Source organism: Piliocolobus tephrosceles, chromosome 19 (genome assembly GCF_002776525.5).
Source record: "Piliocolobus tephrosceles isolate RC106 chromosome 19, ASM277652v3, whole genome shotgun sequence".
In the NCBI taxonomy this organism is placed as follows: domain Eukaryota; kingdom Metazoa; phylum Chordata; class Mammalia; order Primates; family Cercopithecidae; genus Piliocolobus; species Piliocolobus tephrosceles.
In genome coordinates this window covers 35,352,558-35,369,899 of record NC_045452.1, presented here as the reverse complement: position 1 = coordinate 35,369,899, position 17,342 = coordinate 35,352,558, and the positions used below count along the sequence as shown (strand labels likewise).

The window sequence follows — 17,342 nt, the reverse complement described above, 5'->3', positions numbered from 1 at the left end:
CACAGGGGCAGGCACCAGAGGACAAGGCCACAGAGGGCTCCGGGCGGCTTCAGCTGCTGCTCTGCAGTCGGTCCCAGCCTCCCAGCACTTGCCAGGTGGAGCCACTCCAAAGTCTTAGGATCCAGGGATGGGAAATGCCAGCAAGGTCATGCCGTCCAAACGCCCATCACATGTGAGAGCTCACTTCACAGCTGCTGGCGCAGCCTCTGCTTAAACCCAGCTAGATCCCAGCATGCCTCTACTGTCTCAATCGGCCCATTCTGTTGATCACAGATGGGCAGAAGTGTGTTTCCGTGGGACAGTGTATTACAGGGGGAGGCTTGGATTTGGGGGCCTGGAGGCCTCTAGATGAAAACCCAAAACTCACTCCTTAGGACCTGTGTGGCCCAGGCCAAGAAGGTTCTTAGCCTCCATGCCCTTCCGTGTTCTCGCCTGTAAGATGGGCACAGTCGTCGGGACGATCAGCATACATCCTGAGCTTAGGCTGTGACAGGTGCTGAGCAAATGGCTGCTGTCCTGGCAGACCTGAGGGCACCCCTGGCCTGCGTCTGTCCTGGGCCCTGCCTGTGCCAGCCTGGAGGGGAGGGGCTGTGGCAGTAGCCTTTGCTTCCTCTCCCCTTGGAACCTTTCATGAGCCCCAAGGGGCTCCTCCTCCCCATGATTCATCTTTTCCTGTCACTTCTTAAACCCTTTGTGTCTGGGCGCGGTGGTTCACACCTGTAATCCCAGCACTTTGGGAGGCCAAGGCAGGAGGATCACTTTAACCTAGGAGTTCAAATTTTTTTTTTTTTGAGACAGGGTCTCCCTCTGTCACCCAGGCTGGAGTGCAGTGGCGTGATCTCGGCTCACTGCAAGCTCCGCCTCCCGGGTTCCCGCCATTCTCCCGCCTCAGCCTCCTGAGCAGCTGGGACTACAGGTGCACGCCACCATGCCCGGCTAATTTTTTGTATTTTTAGTAGAGACAGGGTTTCACTGTGTTAGCCAGGATGGCCTCGATCTCCTGACCTCGTGATCTGCCCGCCTCGGCCTCCCAAAGTGCTGGGATTACAGGCTTGAGCCATGGTGCCCGGCCAATTAAAAAATATATATATTTTGGTAGGGCACAGTGGCTCACGCCTGTAATCCCAGCACTTTGGGAGGCGGAGGTGGGAGGATCACTTGAGCTCAGGAGTTCGAGACCAACTTGGGCAACATGGTGAGACCCCCCCGCCCCATCTCTACTCAAAGTACAAAAATTAGCCAGGCATGGTGGCAGGAGCCTGTAATTCTAGCTACTCAGGAAGCTGAGGCAGGAGAATCGCTTGAACCTGGGAGGTGGAGGTTGCAGTAAGTTGAGACTGCACTCCAGCCTGGACCTCAGAATGATACACCATCTCAAAAATAAATAAATAAAAATTAAATATTATATGTCTATAAACTAACCAGGCATAATGGTGCGTGCCTATGGTCCCAGCTACTTGGGAGACTGAGGTGGGAGGATTACTTGAACTCAGGGGGTGGAATTTGCAGTGAGCCAAGATTGTGCCACTGCACTTCAACCTGGGTGACAGAGCCAGATCCTGTCTCAAAAACAAACAAAAAATCAGCCAGGTGTGGTGGCGTGTACCTGTAGTCCCATCTACTTGAGAGGCTGAGATGGCAGGATCACTTGAGCCCAGAAGGCTGAGGCTGCAGTGAGCCAAGATTGTGCCACTGCACTCCAGCCTGGGCAACGCAGTGAAATTCTGTCTCAGATTTTCACAAAACACAAAAACACCCCTTCTTGCTGGACGGAGCCTCCCTTGCGGGTGCGGGTGCGGGTGCAGTTCATCCCTCAGCACCTCTGAGGTGCGTGCCCCACCCCGTGTCCCTTCACACTGCTGTGATAATGCTGCTCTTGTGCAAAGTTGATAGCACAGGGCACGTGGACTGACGTCATCTCCCTCCGTCAGGGCACACGAGGAGGGTGGGCTCCTGACTGACCTCAGCAGGCCTTGTGCCCACCAGAGCAACACACCCAAAGCCTCTGGCTGCAGCTCCTCAGACCAGTGGGAGGTCATTAGACCCACAGGAGCAGCACGTGTCTCCAGGAAGTGGGATGGGACCCGTGTTGCCAGAAAAGCAGATGGGCAAAGGCGGACAAGTCCAAGGTGTTCAGAGCTGGCCGGAGAGGCGGGAGGCGGGGAACACGGCAGCTGCAGAGCTCTCCCAGGGGGAGTCTGCATGTGGTGGGAGGGACCCGGGACCCAGCCTGGTTTTCATGTGTGGGGCCCACAAAGACCTCGAGCTGGCTTCCGGAAGCATTGTCAGGCAGGGCAGGGTGCGTAAGCAGACGAGCTGCTCTGTGCCAGGGGAGCAAGCCCCAGGGCTGTGCCAGCTTGTGCTCCCCTGCCCACGCAGCAGGCAGTGGATTCTGCACCCGGGATGCCTGGGACACCCACAGGCCTTGGCCAGGCTCGGCTTGTGGCGTGCAGAGCGAGGGCTGGTGGAGCTTCCCGGGCACTTGGAGCCAGGGAGTGTGCGCAGCGGCAGGGGAGGTCCTTGGAGACAAGCAAATGCTAAATGATCTGAAACTGGGATTGGAGATAGGGCAGGGGAGAGTCGGCTCTAGACGAGTATGTCCAGCCTGTTTGCAAAACCCCTGCAAGATCTAAGGACATCCAGGGAACAGACATCATGAGCGTGGGGTTCGGCTCCCATATGCCACTTGTCATGGAGGGACTTGAAGCCCTGACCTACACCAGAGGTCAGAGGACCTAGAAGGACCCACGTCTTGTCTGTCCTGGGCTCCTGCAGAGCTGGGTGGGCCTTGCAGTGTGTCTGGGAAGGGGGTGTACACCTGTCCCTATGGCTTCCCTTCAGCTTCTCTGCAATTCTCAGTCACCCATCAGGACCAGAAGGAATTCTAGAGCATAATTTCCCCTCAAGCAGACAGAGTCTCACTCTGTCTCCCAGGCTGGAGTGCAGTGCCATGATCTCGGCTCCCTGCAACCTCCACCTCTTGGGTTCAAGCGATTCTTCTGCCTCAGCCTCCCAAGTAGCTAGAATCACAGGCACGCACCACCATGCCCAGGTAGTTTTTTTGTTTTTAGTAGAGATTAAATAAAATCTCTACTAAACAGGGTTTCATCATGTTGGCCAGGCTGGTCTCGAACTCCTGACCCCTGAGGTGATCCACCCGCCTTGGCCTCCCAAAGTGTTGGGATTACAGGCGTGGTCACCGTGCCTGGCTCAAGCAGCTTTTAAATGCATCACTTTCCGCCCCCAAAATTCCAACTCACACAGCTGTGATTACATGGTCTGTTCCACCTGCCTAGGACTTTGTAAGAAACCTGACCCCCTCAGGCTGGCCCAAAGCCATTGGATCTGCCCTCTCCCCAGAACAAACAGGAAGGTGGCTGACACCTCCAGTGGCTTCACGGCAGAACTTGTGCAATCGCAGGATGCAGCCTTGGATGGCTGAAGAGAGCAGGGCAGCTGTGAACGGTCTATGCCATGTCTCCTGCTCAAACCCTTTTCTGCTGCTCCCAACCAGAAAATAAGGGTGGAGACAGCCTGCACCCCTGCTTTGCGAGTGAAAGATCTAGAGGGGAGGCGTGGGGTCTCTGGGGGCCAGGGGGGCGGGCATGACGATGCTGGTGCCCATCTCTCTGGGGCATGCCACTCCCTTTGGACTTCATTGTCCCTACTGTGTCACCACGGGCCCTGCCACGGCCTGCCTCTGAGGGTGTGGGGTCTGTACCTGCCTTGCCCCCGCTGACCGCTTTCTCCAGGACAGCCGTGAACATCTCCAGCGTCCTCGGAGCAAGGGAGGAATGCTTCCTGGAGCAGAAGTGGCCACAGTGACGCTAGGTCAGCAGATGGCCGCAGAGGCCTGGGCACTGACCGGTCAGAGAACAAAGCCTGACGTGTTCCCGGGCAGGTTTCCAGGGGGTCTCAGCGGTGACCACGCATGGAGGAGAAGCGTGCCTTCCTGGCCCCGCAGTGTGGATTCCCGGTGCCTCTAAGGTCTGCTGACGGTGGAGCTGCACCCCGGTGAGCATAACCCGGGGTGGGGCTGGGGGGTGGCCTTCACATTCCCTGCCCTCTGTGACGGAAACTCACTGTTATTATCCTAAACTCTGTTTCTGCTTAGATTTTGGGGCCAGTTGCCCTGAAATAACCCTTCCCTTGTCCTTGGCATGAGAGGACTCTGTCCTCAGGGCACAATCATGTAGAAATAGGTCATCCTGAAGGTCCCCCCAGGAGATTCCCGAGAGGAAGGAGGGAACCTGCTGTGAGCCGCCTGGGCCATTCCTCCTGCATGTCCCCTCCCAGACCCAGCCTGCGCTGGAGACTGGTCTGAGGTCAAAGGCAGCGCCTTCTTCAGAAAACGGCCACAGCTGTCAGTCAGGCCTCCCATCCCCTCCGAGACAGCTGGGCTCCCTGGGGCTGTGGGAAGGGGGGCGTGGGGAGGTGGCCAGCGGTTTCTGGTCCTGTGTGCCCAGCACCTATCAGGCCACAGAGCCTCGCCGTGGCGCCTCCCCACCCACCAGCACACGAAGGGAGCAGGAAGGGATGTCCACCAGAGGCTTTGTCCTCCGTGGGGGAAGGAAGCAATCTCACTCCATCTTCGGGTCCGAGGCCTTTTCCCTCTTCAGGGTGGGCCCGTCCACAGCCCCCGAGGTGGCTCTTCCATCTCTCCCACCCGTGCAGGTGGGACCTGCAGGCTGCAGAGTCAGACCTGGGGGAAAATCCTGACTCTGAGGTCATTTCTCAGCCTCCTCGTCAGAAAATGAAACGCAAACCAAGAGCTCCCCAGAAGGCTGAGGGAAAGGAGCCGGGCTCCCATCCGACAGCTCACTGGGCCGTAAGCACAGCCTGGGGTGTGGGGAAAAACCACCGCCCTGCCCTGGGGGTCTCCAGGGCACCTGGGCCGGAAGCCCACAGTGGGGGCCGGAGAATGAAGGCCTGGACAGCGGTTCACGAGGAGACCTTGGATGGGAGCTTGTCCCTCCCTTTCTGCAGCAACCACTAAGAAAGGAGCAGAGGGACTGGGCACAGTGGCTCACACCTGTAATCCCAGCACTTTTGGAGGCTGAGGCAGGAGGATCTCCTGAGGCCAGGAGTTCAAGAACAGCCTGGACAACATGGTGAAACCCTGTCTCTACAAAAATAAAAAAATTAGGCCGGGTGCTGTGGCTCAAGCCTGTAATCCCAGCACTTTGGGAGGCTGAGGCAGGTGGATTACCTGAGATTGGGAGTTCAAGACCAGCTGACCAACATGGAGAAACCCTGTCTCTACTAAAAATACAAAATTAGCTGGGCGTGGTGGCACATGCCTGTAATCCCAGCTACTTGGCAGGCTGAGGCAGAAGAATCACTTGAACCCGGGAGGCAGAGGTTGCGGTGAGCCGAGATCCCACCACTGCACTTCAGCCTGGGCAACAAGAGCGAAACTCTGTCTCAAAAAAAAAAAAAAAAAAAAAAAAAAACCTGGCATGGTTGTGCATACCTGTAGTCCCAGCTACTCAGGAGGATGAAGTGCGAGGATTGCTTGAGCCCAGGAGTTCAAGGCTGCAGTGAGCCAAAAATGTGCCACTGCACCCCAGCCCAGACAATGGAGTGAAACCCTGTCTTAAAATAAGAACAACAACAATAATAAAAAGGAACAGAGACAAAGCCACACAGTGCTCTCTGACTGCTGCGTCCCAGGACAACGTAGATAACTGTGAGTGATCTTCGAAACTCCCAACAGCAGCCCACACGCTACAAGATGAGGAAGCCGGGGACCAGACTGACGACGCTGACCATGCCCAAGCCGTCCAGCTAGTTCAGAGTCAAGTGGAAATAACCAGGGCAGGGGCACAGAGAGCCACATCCCAGTGGCACCAGATCCTGGCGTGGGACAGCTGGGTGCTTTGAGAACTGCCGTTCGTTCACAGGGCTTTGCGGCTGAGCTCAGAACTTGATCTTGACTTTGATGGGTGGAAGGAATGTGAGTGCCTGGGGTAAAAGCAGATTGTCACGTAGGCCACAGGATTCACGTGGGTAGAGACCCCTGGGCAGCAAGGAGCAGCCCCCAGCCCAAGTTAAGGTGTGGAGACAGTAAGCTGGGCGTGCCACCCTCGTGTGCCATCCTCAAAACCCAGTAAGTGCTCCCTCCTGACCTCAAGTGATCCACTCGCCTCGGCCTCCTAAAATGTTGGGATTATAGGCGTGAGCCACCCACAGTCAGCAGATTTCCAGTTTTTTGATGTAGGCATTTATTAACTTACCTCTTTTGTTTTTTTTTTTTTTTAGAGACGGAGTCTCCTTTTGTCACCCAGGCTGGAGGGCAGTGGTGCAATCTCGGCTCACTGCAAGCTCTGCCTCCTGGGTTCACACCATTCTCCTGCCTCAGCCTCCCGAGTAGCTGGTATTACAGGCACCCGCCACCATGCCCGGCTAATTTTTTGTAATTTTAGTACAGACGGGGTTTACACCATGTTAACCAGGACGGTCTCGATCTCCTGACCTTGTGATCCGCCCACTTCGGCCTCCCAAAGTGCTGGTATTACAGGTGTAAGCCACTGCACCCAGCCCTAACTTACCTCTTAATGCTTCTACTGTGTCCCATAGGTTTTGGCACATTTTGTTTCTATTTTCATTTGTTTCAAGGAATTTAACATTTTTAAAACTTTTTTCATTTTTAAAAATATGGATCACTTCACGAGTTTGCACATCACCCTTGTGCAGGGGTCATGCTAATCTTCTCTGTATCATTTCAACTTTGGTATGTTGCCGTGGTTTGCCACGGTTACTAAGGGACTGGACTGAACGAAGGGGACCAATATGCAGAAATGAAAACTTAAAACAAAAGTAACTACTTGAAAGGAAGGGGCCCGGGGAAGAAGATGAGCACTCCCAGCTTCCGGTGAGCAAGGGCAGCCCCTGAGCTTCCACAGCTGTTCGTATTTATCAGGTAGCATCAGCAGGGAGGAGGAAGTCACGATTGGTCAGCTGCTTAATTGATCACAGGTGCCTATTACTACGAACTGGCTTCAGCTGTGTCCTGTAGCTAATCACAAGAAACACCTGCGCCTGGGTCGTGCCTACCCTCAGTAATTCCTTGGGGGGTGGCAGAAGCAGTTTGTCAGTTCACCAGTTTACCAACATTTTGCTTTTATGAGAACAGTTTGCTGTTTACGCACATAGCCTCCAGTGGTATACTGAGCTGATCATGACCCTCAGTCTTTCGGCCTGCAACAGCATCTGTGTTGCCAAAGTGAGTATGGAATTTTTACTTTGCATTCTTAATCTCTTCCTTCATCCACTGGTCATTTAGGAGCATGTTGTTTAATTTCCATGTATTTGTAGAGTTTCAAATGTTCCTCTTGTTATTGCTTTCTAGTTTTGTTGCACTGTGGTCAGATAAGATACCTGGTATGATTTTGATTTTTAAAACATTGCAGAGATATGTTTTGTGTCTTAACATATTGTCAATCCTGGAGAATGTTCCATGTGCTCATGACAAGAATGTATTTTTCAGCTGTTGAGTGAAATGTTCTGTAAAGTTCTGTCAGGTCCATTTCGTCTATGGTGTAGTTTCATTCCAGTATTTCTTTGTTAATCTTCTATCTAGATTATCTTTTTAATGCTGAAAGAGGGGTGTTGAAGTCCAACTATTATTCTATTGGGGTCTATCTCTCCCTTTAGATATATTAATAATATTTGCTTTATATATCTGAGTACCCTGGTGTTGGGTGCATATCTAAGTGTTATATTCCCTTGCCAAATTAACCCCCTTATTATTATACAGAGTCTTTGTCTCTTTTTACAGCTTTTTACTTGAAGTCTGTTTTGTCTAATATAAGTACAGTTACTCCTGCTCACTTTTGGTTTCCGTTTTTGTGGAATATTTTTTTCCGTCCCTTCACTTTCAGCCTCTATGTTTCTTTCTTTTTTTTTTTTTGAGGCGGGGTCTTGCTCTGTCGCCCAGGCTGGAGTGCAGTGGCCGGATCTCAGCTTACTGCAAGCTCCGCCTCCCGGGTTCCTGCCATTCTCCTGCCTCAGCCTCCCAAGTAGCTGGGACTACAGGCGCCCGCCACCTCGCCCCGCTAGTTTTTTGTATTTTTAGTAGAGACGGGGTTTCGCTGTGTTCGCCAGGATGGTCTCGATCTCCTGACCTTGTGATCCGCCCGTCTCGGCCTCCCAAAGTGCTGGGATTACAGGCTTGAGCCACCGCGCCCGGCCGCCTCTATGTTTCTTTACATGCGAGATGAGTTTCTTGTAGGCAGTGTATAGTTGGGTCTTTTTAAAAATCCATTCATGCCAGGTGCAGTGGTTCATGCCTGTAATTCCAGCCCTTTGGGGGGCTGAGGAGGGATGATTGCTTGTGCTCAGGAGTTCAAGACCAGCTTGCACAACACAGGGACACCCCATGTCTACAAAAACACTTAAGAAATTAGCTAAGAGACCCCATCTCTACAAAAACACTTAAGAAATTAGCTAGGTGTGGTGGTGCATGCCTGTGATCACAGCTAATTGGGAGGCTGAGGAGGGAGCATCACTTGGGCCTGGGAGGTTGAGGGTGCAGTGAGCCGTGATCATGCCATTGCACTCCAGCTTGGGTGAAAGAGTGAGATCCTATCTTAATGAATGAATGAATGAATGAATGAATGAATGAATGAATGAATGAATAAATGAGCAAATACATTCAGCCAGTCTATATCTTTCAAATGGGGGAATTTAATCCATTTACATTTAGGGTTATTATTGATAGGTAAGGATTTACTCCTATCATGTTTTTGATGTTTTCGGATTATTTTCTATATCCTTTATTCTTTACTTCCTCTCTTTTTGTTTATCTTTGTGATTGGCTGGTTTTCTGTGAGATAAGTTTCTATTTCTTTTTCTTTATCCTTTCTACCAGTGACTTTAATAGTTTCATATTTTCACAACAGTTGTCATTTTTTTCACTTCCAGATGTAAGATCTTGAGCATTTCTTGTTAAGGCTGGTCTAGTGGTGATGACTTTTCTTAGTTTGTGCTTGTCTGTGAAATATTTTATTTCTCCTTCATTTCTGAAGAATTATTTTGCTAAGTACATTTTCTTAGCCGACAGTTTTCTTTTTCTTTTAGTACTTTCAGCATATCATCCCATTCTTTCCTGGCCTGTAAGGTTTCTGCTAAGAAATGTGTTGTTAGTTTAAGGGGGAGTTCCCTTATATGTGACTTGCTGCTTTTCTCTTGCTACTCTTATAATTCTTTGTCTTTGACTTTTGACACTCTTACTGTAATGTGCCTCAGAAAGAATCTGTTTTAGGGCCGGGAGCGGTGGCTCATGCCTGTAATCCCAGCACTTTGGGAGGCCGAGGCAGGCAGATTCCGAGGTCAGGAGATGGAGACCATTCTGGCTAACACAGCAAAACCCCGTCTCTACTAAAAAGACAAAAAATTAGCCAGGTGTGGTGGCGGGCGCCTGTAGTCCCAGCTACTCAGGAGACTGAGGAAAGAGAATGGCAGGAACCCGAGAGGCGGAGGTTGCAGAGAGCCGAGATCATGCCACTGCACTCCAGCCTGGGTCACAGACTGGGAGACTCTGTCTCAAAACCACCAAACCTGGCTAAAAAAAAGTCTTTTTAGTATTAATCTATTTGGGATTTTTTTTTTTCCAGCTTCTTGGACCTGAATGTCCATCTCTCTCCCAAGACTTGGGGAGTTTTCAACTTTATTTTATTAAATATGTTTTCTAAATATTTTCCCTTCTCTTCACCTTTTAGAATGCCCATTATGCAAATATTTGTTCATTTAATGGTGTCCCATAAACTCCGTAGGGTTTATTTTGTTTTTTTGATCTGCCTGTATTATTTCTTTTTTTTTTTTTTTTGAGACAGAGTCTCGCTCTGTTGCCCAGGCCGGAGTGCAGTGGCGCGATCTTGGCTCACTGCAAACTCTGCCGCCTCCCAGGTTCATGCCATTCTCCTGCTTCAGCCTCCCTAGAAGCTGGGACTACAGGCACCCGCCACCACACCCAGCTAATTTTTTTGTATTTTTAGTAGAGACGGGGTTTCACCGTGTTCACCAGGATGGTCTCGATCTCCTGACCTCGTGATCCGCCTGCCTTGGCCTCCCAAAGTGCTGGGATTACAGGCGTGAGCCACTGTGCCCAGCCCTGCCTGTGTTATTTCAAATGGTCTATCTTCAAGATCAGAAATTCTTTCTTTTGCTTGTTCTAGCTTATTGTCAGAGCTCTCAATTGTTTTTTAAATTTCATTCATTGAATTCTTCAGTTGTAAGATTTCTGTTTGGTTCTTTTTTGTTTTTTTTTTTTTTTTGAGACGGAGTCTCGCTCTGTCGCTCAGGCTGGAGTGCAGTGGCCGGATCTCTGCTCACTGCAAGCTCCGCCTCCCAGGTTTACGTCATTCTCCTGCCTCAGCCTCCCGAGTAGCTGGGACTACAGGCGCCCGCCACCTCGCCCAGCTAGTTTTTTTGTATTTTTTAGTAGAGACGGGTTTCACCATGTTAGCCAGGATGGTCTCGAACTCCTGACCTCGTGATCCGCCCGTCTCAGCCTCCCAAAGTGCTGGGATTACAGGCTTGAGCCACCGCGCCCGGCCTGTTTGGTTCTTTTTATGATATCTATATCTTCATTGCATTTCTTATTCAGAGCATGAACTATTTTCCATATTTTGTTGAATTGCCTATGTATATTCTCTTGTGTCTCACAGAGTTTCCTTAAGCTTATTATTTTGAATTCTTTTTCCAGCATTTCATATATTTCTTTATGACTGGACTCTGATACTGGAGAATTACCTGTGTTCCTTTGAACCCAGGAGGTGGAGGTTGCAGTGAGCCGAGATGGCATTGGTGCCCTCCAGCCTGGGTGACAGAGTGAGGTTCTGTCTCAAAAAATATATATATACACACACACACACACAGACACATACATATTTATTTATATGGAACTAAAAGAACTCAACGGCAAGGAGCCTAGCACAGTGGCTCACACCTGTAATCCCAGCACTTTGGGAGGCCAAGGCAGGTGGATCATAAGGTCAGGAGATCGAGACCATCCTGGTGAACACGGTGAAACCCCGTCTCTACTAAAAAAAATTAACCGGGCTAATTTTTTCTTGCTTTTTCATGTTTGATGTGTCCCTGCATTGATTTCTATGCATCTGGTACAAAACTCGCCTCTTCCGGTTTTATGGAGTAGGTTTCATAGGGAAAGACTAATTTCTATGAATGGGTTTTGGGGTGTCACTATGGTGGGGGTACATTCGCCTTGGTTCTAGGTGAACACAATGTAGTCTCCACGTAGTTTCTTCAACTGTAATCCAGGCTAATGATACTGGTGAGTGTCTCAGTGGCCTAGGCTAAGAGACGTGGTGGAGGCAGTGTCATGGCTTTGCCATTGCTGGACCATTTCTCAGGTCTTGGGTACGTGTGTGCATCAGGGGTTAACCAACTTGGGGCTGGGGTAGTGGCTGTGGGACTGTTACACTGGCTGGGAGCCTGTGCACACAGTTGCTCAGCTGGCCTGGGGGCATGCCTGCCAGCAGTGGTTGGTGGAGCTGTTTCCCAGGCCCGGGACTCAGGCACACAGCTGTCTGGCCAGCCTGGGGCAGGGGGTGCATTTGCCAGAGGGGAACCATGGGGCTGGTTCTTAGGTCCAGGATGTGGTTACACAGCTTCTCAGTGGCCTGGCCTAGGTGTGTGTCTTCTGGGGGCCACTCACGGGGCTGTTTCTCAGGCCTAGGATGTCAGTGCAGAGCTTCTTGGCTGGCACTAGTGTGTTTTTTCTGGGGGTGGTCCACACGGCTGCTTCTCAGGCCTGGGATGAGAGGGCAACGCTGATTGGCTGGTCTGGGGACATGTGTGCTGGAGGCAGCCTGTGGGGCTGTTTCTTGGCCTGGGACATGCGCGCGCAGCTCCTCAGTCAGCCTGGGGATATGTCTGCCGGGGCGGCCCTCAGCTGTTTCTCAGGCCTTTGTTGTGGGCACAGAGCTGTTGGGCAGGCCAGGGGCTTATCTGTAGGGGCTGGGGCACCCAGGACTTGGGCCAGGGCACATAGCCTCTCCACTGGCCCAGGAGTGTGTCAGGTTGCTCAGAAGCTCAGGGGCCTCTCCTGCTTGAGGGAGGGCATGCAGCAGTCTGGCTGGCCCAAGGGTGGGTTCGTCCTGGGTGCGTTTGCCAGATTGTTCCTCCAGCTGGAAGAGAGAGCGACGGGAGCTGGTTTCTCTTCTGTGTAGGAGCAGAGTCACCGCCGAGCCTTGGCCCAGGCTCCACAGAGCTGGGGTTGTGACATTCAGCCCGCGGTGCAGGCGTGGTGGAATGGAGATGGAGCCCCAGGGCTGGAGAGGGGCAGTGGCTTCTGGCACACACAGCAGGTGCACTGCAGAGGCGGCTCCGGTCTCAAATGGCTCTGAGCTGCAGCAGTTTAGCTCACGGGGTGTGTGTGTAGGGGAGGGGGGGGTGGGGGTGGGAGGTGGGAAGTAGGAAGTGTGCACCTTGTGTTCCTAGACCAGGGCAGTGCTGCTGTGTGACTCCTCGGCATCTCTCCAAGCTGAGCTCGGGGCTTGCAAGGACCGTGGGATGCTCCTCTTGTAAGGACGATAGGTGTTGGCGGTGGCAATGGTGGCTGATGAGGATCTTCTGCTTAATTTTGACCCACAAGGGGGTGCTCTCCGGACTTCCCGCAGATTCAATCCAGGTGGAGGAGATGGGGCTGCAGGGCCAGGCGCCTCGACACTGCCCTCCAATTTGATGGGCTTCACCAGAGGTGTGTCTCTTCTCCCTGCTGCACTTCAGCACTCTCCCTCTGACACTCCTGTCAAATCTCAGCTCTTTATTTGTTGTCTTGGTCCTTTCTTGTGGAGGACAAGTGCCAGGGGTCTCTAGTCAGCCACCTTGATGACATTATGCTCTGTGGTTTTAATTTGAATTTTCCTGCAATGCAAATAATTGGTGATGCTTGGTGTTGAGTGTTTTTGTATATACCTGTTGGTCATCTGCATGTCTTCTTTTGAGAAATGGCTATTCCTTTTGCCCATTTTTAAGATTGGGTTGTTGGTCGGGCACGGTGGCTCAAGCCTGTAATCCCAGCACTTTGGGAGGCCGAGACGGGCGGATCACGAGGTCAGGAGATCGAGACCATCCTGGCTTACACGGTGAAACCCCGTCTCTACTAAAAAAAAATACAAAAAACTAGCCGGGAGAGGTGGCGGGCGCCTGTAGTCCCAGCTACTTGGGAGGCTGAGGCAGGAGAATGGTGTAAACCCGGGAGGCGGAGCTTGCAGTGAGCTGAGATCCGGCCACTGCACTCCAGCCTGGGCGACAGAGTGAGACTCCGTCTCAAAAAAAAAAAAAAAAAAGATTGGGTTGTTTTCTTGCTGTTGAGTTCTTCTTTTTTTTTTGTTGTTTTTTTTTGAGACGGACTTTCACTGTGTCGCCCAGGCTGCAGTGCAGCAGCACAATCTTGGCTCACCACAAGCTCTGCCTCCTGGGTTCATGTCATTCTCCTGCCTCAGCCTCCCGAGTAGCTGGGACTATAGGTGCCTGCCACCATGCCCAGCTAATTTTTTTAGTAGAGATGGGATTTCACCGTGTTAGCTAGGATGGTCTCGATCTCCTGACCTTGTGATCTGCCTGCCTCGGCCTCCCAAAGTGCTGGGATTACAGGTGTGAGCCACTGTGCCTGGCTCCTTGCGGTTGAGTTCTTTTAGTTCCATATAAATAAATAAATATATGTATATATTTATATATATACATATATTTATACCTATATACATATACATATATTTATACCTATATACATATACATATATTATAAATAATATATATATATATATTTTTTGAGACAGAGCCTCACTCTGTCACCCAGGCTGGAGGGCAGCCACACCATCTCGGCTCACTGCAACCTCCGCCTCCCGGGTTCAAACGATTCTCCTGCCTCAGCCTCCCAAGTAGCTGGGACTATAGGCACCTGCCACCATGCCAGGCTAATTTTTTTGTATTTTTGGTAGAGACAGGGTTTCACTATGTTGGCCAGGCTGGTCTCGAGCTCCTGACCTCAGGTGATCCACCTGCCTTGGCCTCCCAAAGTGCTGGGACTATAGGCATGAGCCACTGTACCCGGCCTCTTATGTATTTTGGATATTAACTCCTTATCGAATGCATGGTTTGCAAGTATTTTCTCCTATTTTGCAGGTTTTCTCTTCACTCTGTCGATTGTCTCCTTTGCTGTGCAGAAGCCTTTTAGTTTGATGTAATCCCATTTGTCTATTTTTGCTTTTGTTTCCTATGCTTTTGGGTCATATCCAAAAATAAATCATTGTCCAGAACACTGTCATGGAGTCTTTTCCTGTGTGTGTGTTTTTTTTTTTTTTTTTTTTTTTTGAGACGGAGTCTCGCTCTGTCGCCCAGGCTGGAGTGCAGTGGCCGGATCTCAGCTCACTGCAAGCTCCGCCTCCCGGGTTTACGCCATTCTTGTGCCTCAGCCTCCGGAGTAGCTGGGACTACAGGCGCCCGCCACCTTGCCTGGCTAGTTTTTTTTTGTATTTTTAGTAGAGACGGGGTTTCACCGTGTTAGCCAGGATGGTCTCGATCTCCTGACCTCGTGATCCGCCCGTCTCGGCCTCCCAAAGTGCTGGGATTACAGGCTTGAGCCACCGCACCCAGCCTCCCTGTGTTTTCTTCTAGTGATTTCACATGTTCGGGTCTTGTGTTGAGGCTTTAATCCATTTTGAGTTGAATTTTGTACATGAGATAAGGGTCCAGTTTCATTCTGCATGTGGATATCCAGGTTCCCTGGCACTAATTGTTAGAGATACTGTTCTTTTTCTGAGTAGTGAACACAGTCCCATCATTCAGACATTGCAGCCATCCAGGCCAGTGCACAAGGAGAGGCCTCAGTCTCCCCCAGCCCTGTCTGCCTGTGTCCTCCACCCACTCCTCCTTGTAGCTTGGCTGGTGCAGTGCCCATGATACCTACTCTGAGTGGCAGGCGGTCTGTCTCAGCTGGTCAGTGGCTGTGCTATACTGGCAGCAAGTACTGTAAGTCTTACCCCTGCTTGTAGATAAATATTTGTATTAGTGTATGTTTCCAGTAATTTTTTTTTTTCTGAGAAAGGGTCTTACTCTGTTGCCCAGGCTGAAGTGCAGTGGTCAACCTTTGCTCACTGCAGTCTCAACTTTTTGGGCTCAAGCAGTCCTCCCATCTCAGCCTCCCCAGTGACTGGGATCACAGATGCGTGCCACCACACTGGCTAACTTATTTTTTGGCAGACATAGGGTCTCCCGATGTTGTCCAGGCTGGTCTCAAACTCCTGGCCTCAAATGATCCTTCTGCCTTGGCCTCCTAAAGTGCTGAGACTACAGGTTTGAGCCACTGCACCTGGCTTTATTCTTTCTTTTCAAAAACTGGACATGTTTGGCTGGGTGGCTCTCTGGAAGCTTCCTTGGCATCTTAGTGTATGTCAGTGTTTAGAAATGTTCCACTGCCATGCGGCGCTGCACCCCCATTGCTGGGTCAGGAGTGCGTCCTTCATCCACCTTATTGCTGATGCTGTTGGCGTCTTGAAGTGTTTATTTTTTCTGCTCATGCTGGGTTGGACTAAGAGAAGGAAAAACCTCCTGTTAGTAGCAGGTGTTGGCCTCTCCCTCTCCTGACATGAGAATGCATCTTAAATAAAGACCTACCTCTTTCTCCCATGCCTGAAAAGGGCCTAAACGCTCCGGTGAAGTTGCCAGGAGGTCAGCACCTCTTCCTTTCCCCTGCATTCTGCAGATTGCCCCTCCCCACTGCCTCTGGTTGAATGTGTCTGTGCAAACCTCTGTAGTGATCTCTGCAAAGGGAGGAGGGGAGGGAGGCCGGGACTGAGCCCAGGGCAGAGGTGGGAGCTGGGCCTTCGGGAGCCTCCCTTGGGGCCAGGCAGTGGCAAGAGCCATGTGGAAAAAAGCAAGTCCCTTTACTCAGAAAACCCACTGCTGTCCCTCCACCAGCCTGGGTCAGGACAGGACAGATGGGCCTTGGCAAGCCTCCCACAGACACCATGCCAGCCTCACCCAACAGCAGTCAGCCACCTTAGGTGTGCAGCTCACAGCCCATCCTGCCGGGGACAGTTGGAATACTGCCTGGAGGGAGGCCTGTGGTTCCCAACAAAGCTGGGCTGAGGCCACGGGACCCCCTGCAGACCCTTCGTCCTCAGACTTGTTCCCACATTTATTGAAAGGATGCATGGAGGAGCTGGTTTTCTATCAATAACAATTAAGTACTCTTCATGTTCAAAACAGAACACTTATTACTTGCAATTTTCTGGGCCAGCTAAGTTGCCAGCCAGTGTATTAAACATGTAACCTTTCGGGAATGAGATGAACTCTTGATTTCAGTACCAGGCCGTGGGTGCATCTCTCCTAGAATTCCAGCAGCCGTCAGGACCTCTCTGAGGGCTGGGGGCTGGACGACAGGGGTGCAGGAGAGACGCGTCCATCACAGAGCAGTCTGCCTTCAAGGCAGAGAGTGTGCATGGACTGGGGTGCAGGTGGTTTATTTGCGCCTAGAGAGAGGGGGAAGGGACTGGGGATGGTGGGGTGGAGAGGACAGGGGGTGAGACAGGGACTGTCACTGAGCTGGTTCCTGCCACGGGTTTGACCTGGCCAGGGCTGTGAACAAAGCACCTCTGAGCACAGGGAGGTTTGCATGACCACCCGCCTACCTCAAGGTGGCCATCGTGGAGGGCCTGCTGGTGTCCGTTTTCCAACACTTCCTGGCTGAGCCTGTTTCTGAGCCCATGGAGAAGGTTTTAGGCCTGGGGCAGAAAAGTAGGGCCCCCAACTAGTCTCGGAGGAGGGACCCTAACAGTGTCTGGTGCCACCCAGCTGCAGCTGAAATCGGAGTGAGCTGAAGGCATGTGGCTTGGGGCACCCAATGCATCTGTTAGGGTCTGAGTGCATCAGGGAGGGCAGTTCTCTTGTCACCACTCAGGCCACTGTGGTTGGACAATTTCCCATTGTACCAGTTATGTAGGAAGAGATGTAGACACTGGGCTAGCTGACACCACCTTCCAGGTTATTCGAGTGATGTTTTGGAGGTTGGCTTACTGGCAGCTCAGCTCTCAACCAGCTCTTGCCACCTTCTTCTGTGCATGTTACTCGATGTTAGGTGTGCCAGGGGTTGGCATGAGAGGCATTGGCTTCTGCCACCTGGGCAGAGGGCGGCTCCCTGATCCCTGAGAACATCAAGGAAAAGGTGGGGTACAGACGAGGGCCTCCAGCGGAGTGGCTGCCCCTACCCCAGTCCCGAACCCCACCGTGTAGGGACACAACTGGGGGACATGAGGCCAAGGCACACACAGGCCTCTTGGGGAGTGACCTCTGCTTGGAGAGGGAGCATGAGAATC

At 51.6% G+C, this 17,342-nt stretch overlaps 1 non-coding gene across 1 annotated transcript; it reads right to left on the bottom strand.

The window, feature by feature from the left end:
* Positions 1 to 6,651: 6,651 nt before the first annotated feature.
* On the bottom strand, positions 6,652 to 6,754 carry LOC111527350. Its single transcript, XR_002726635.1, has one exon. It is a non-coding gene; the product is annotated as a U6 spliceosomal RNA (small nuclear RNA).
* Positions 6,755 to 17,342: the final 10,588 nt, after the last annotated feature.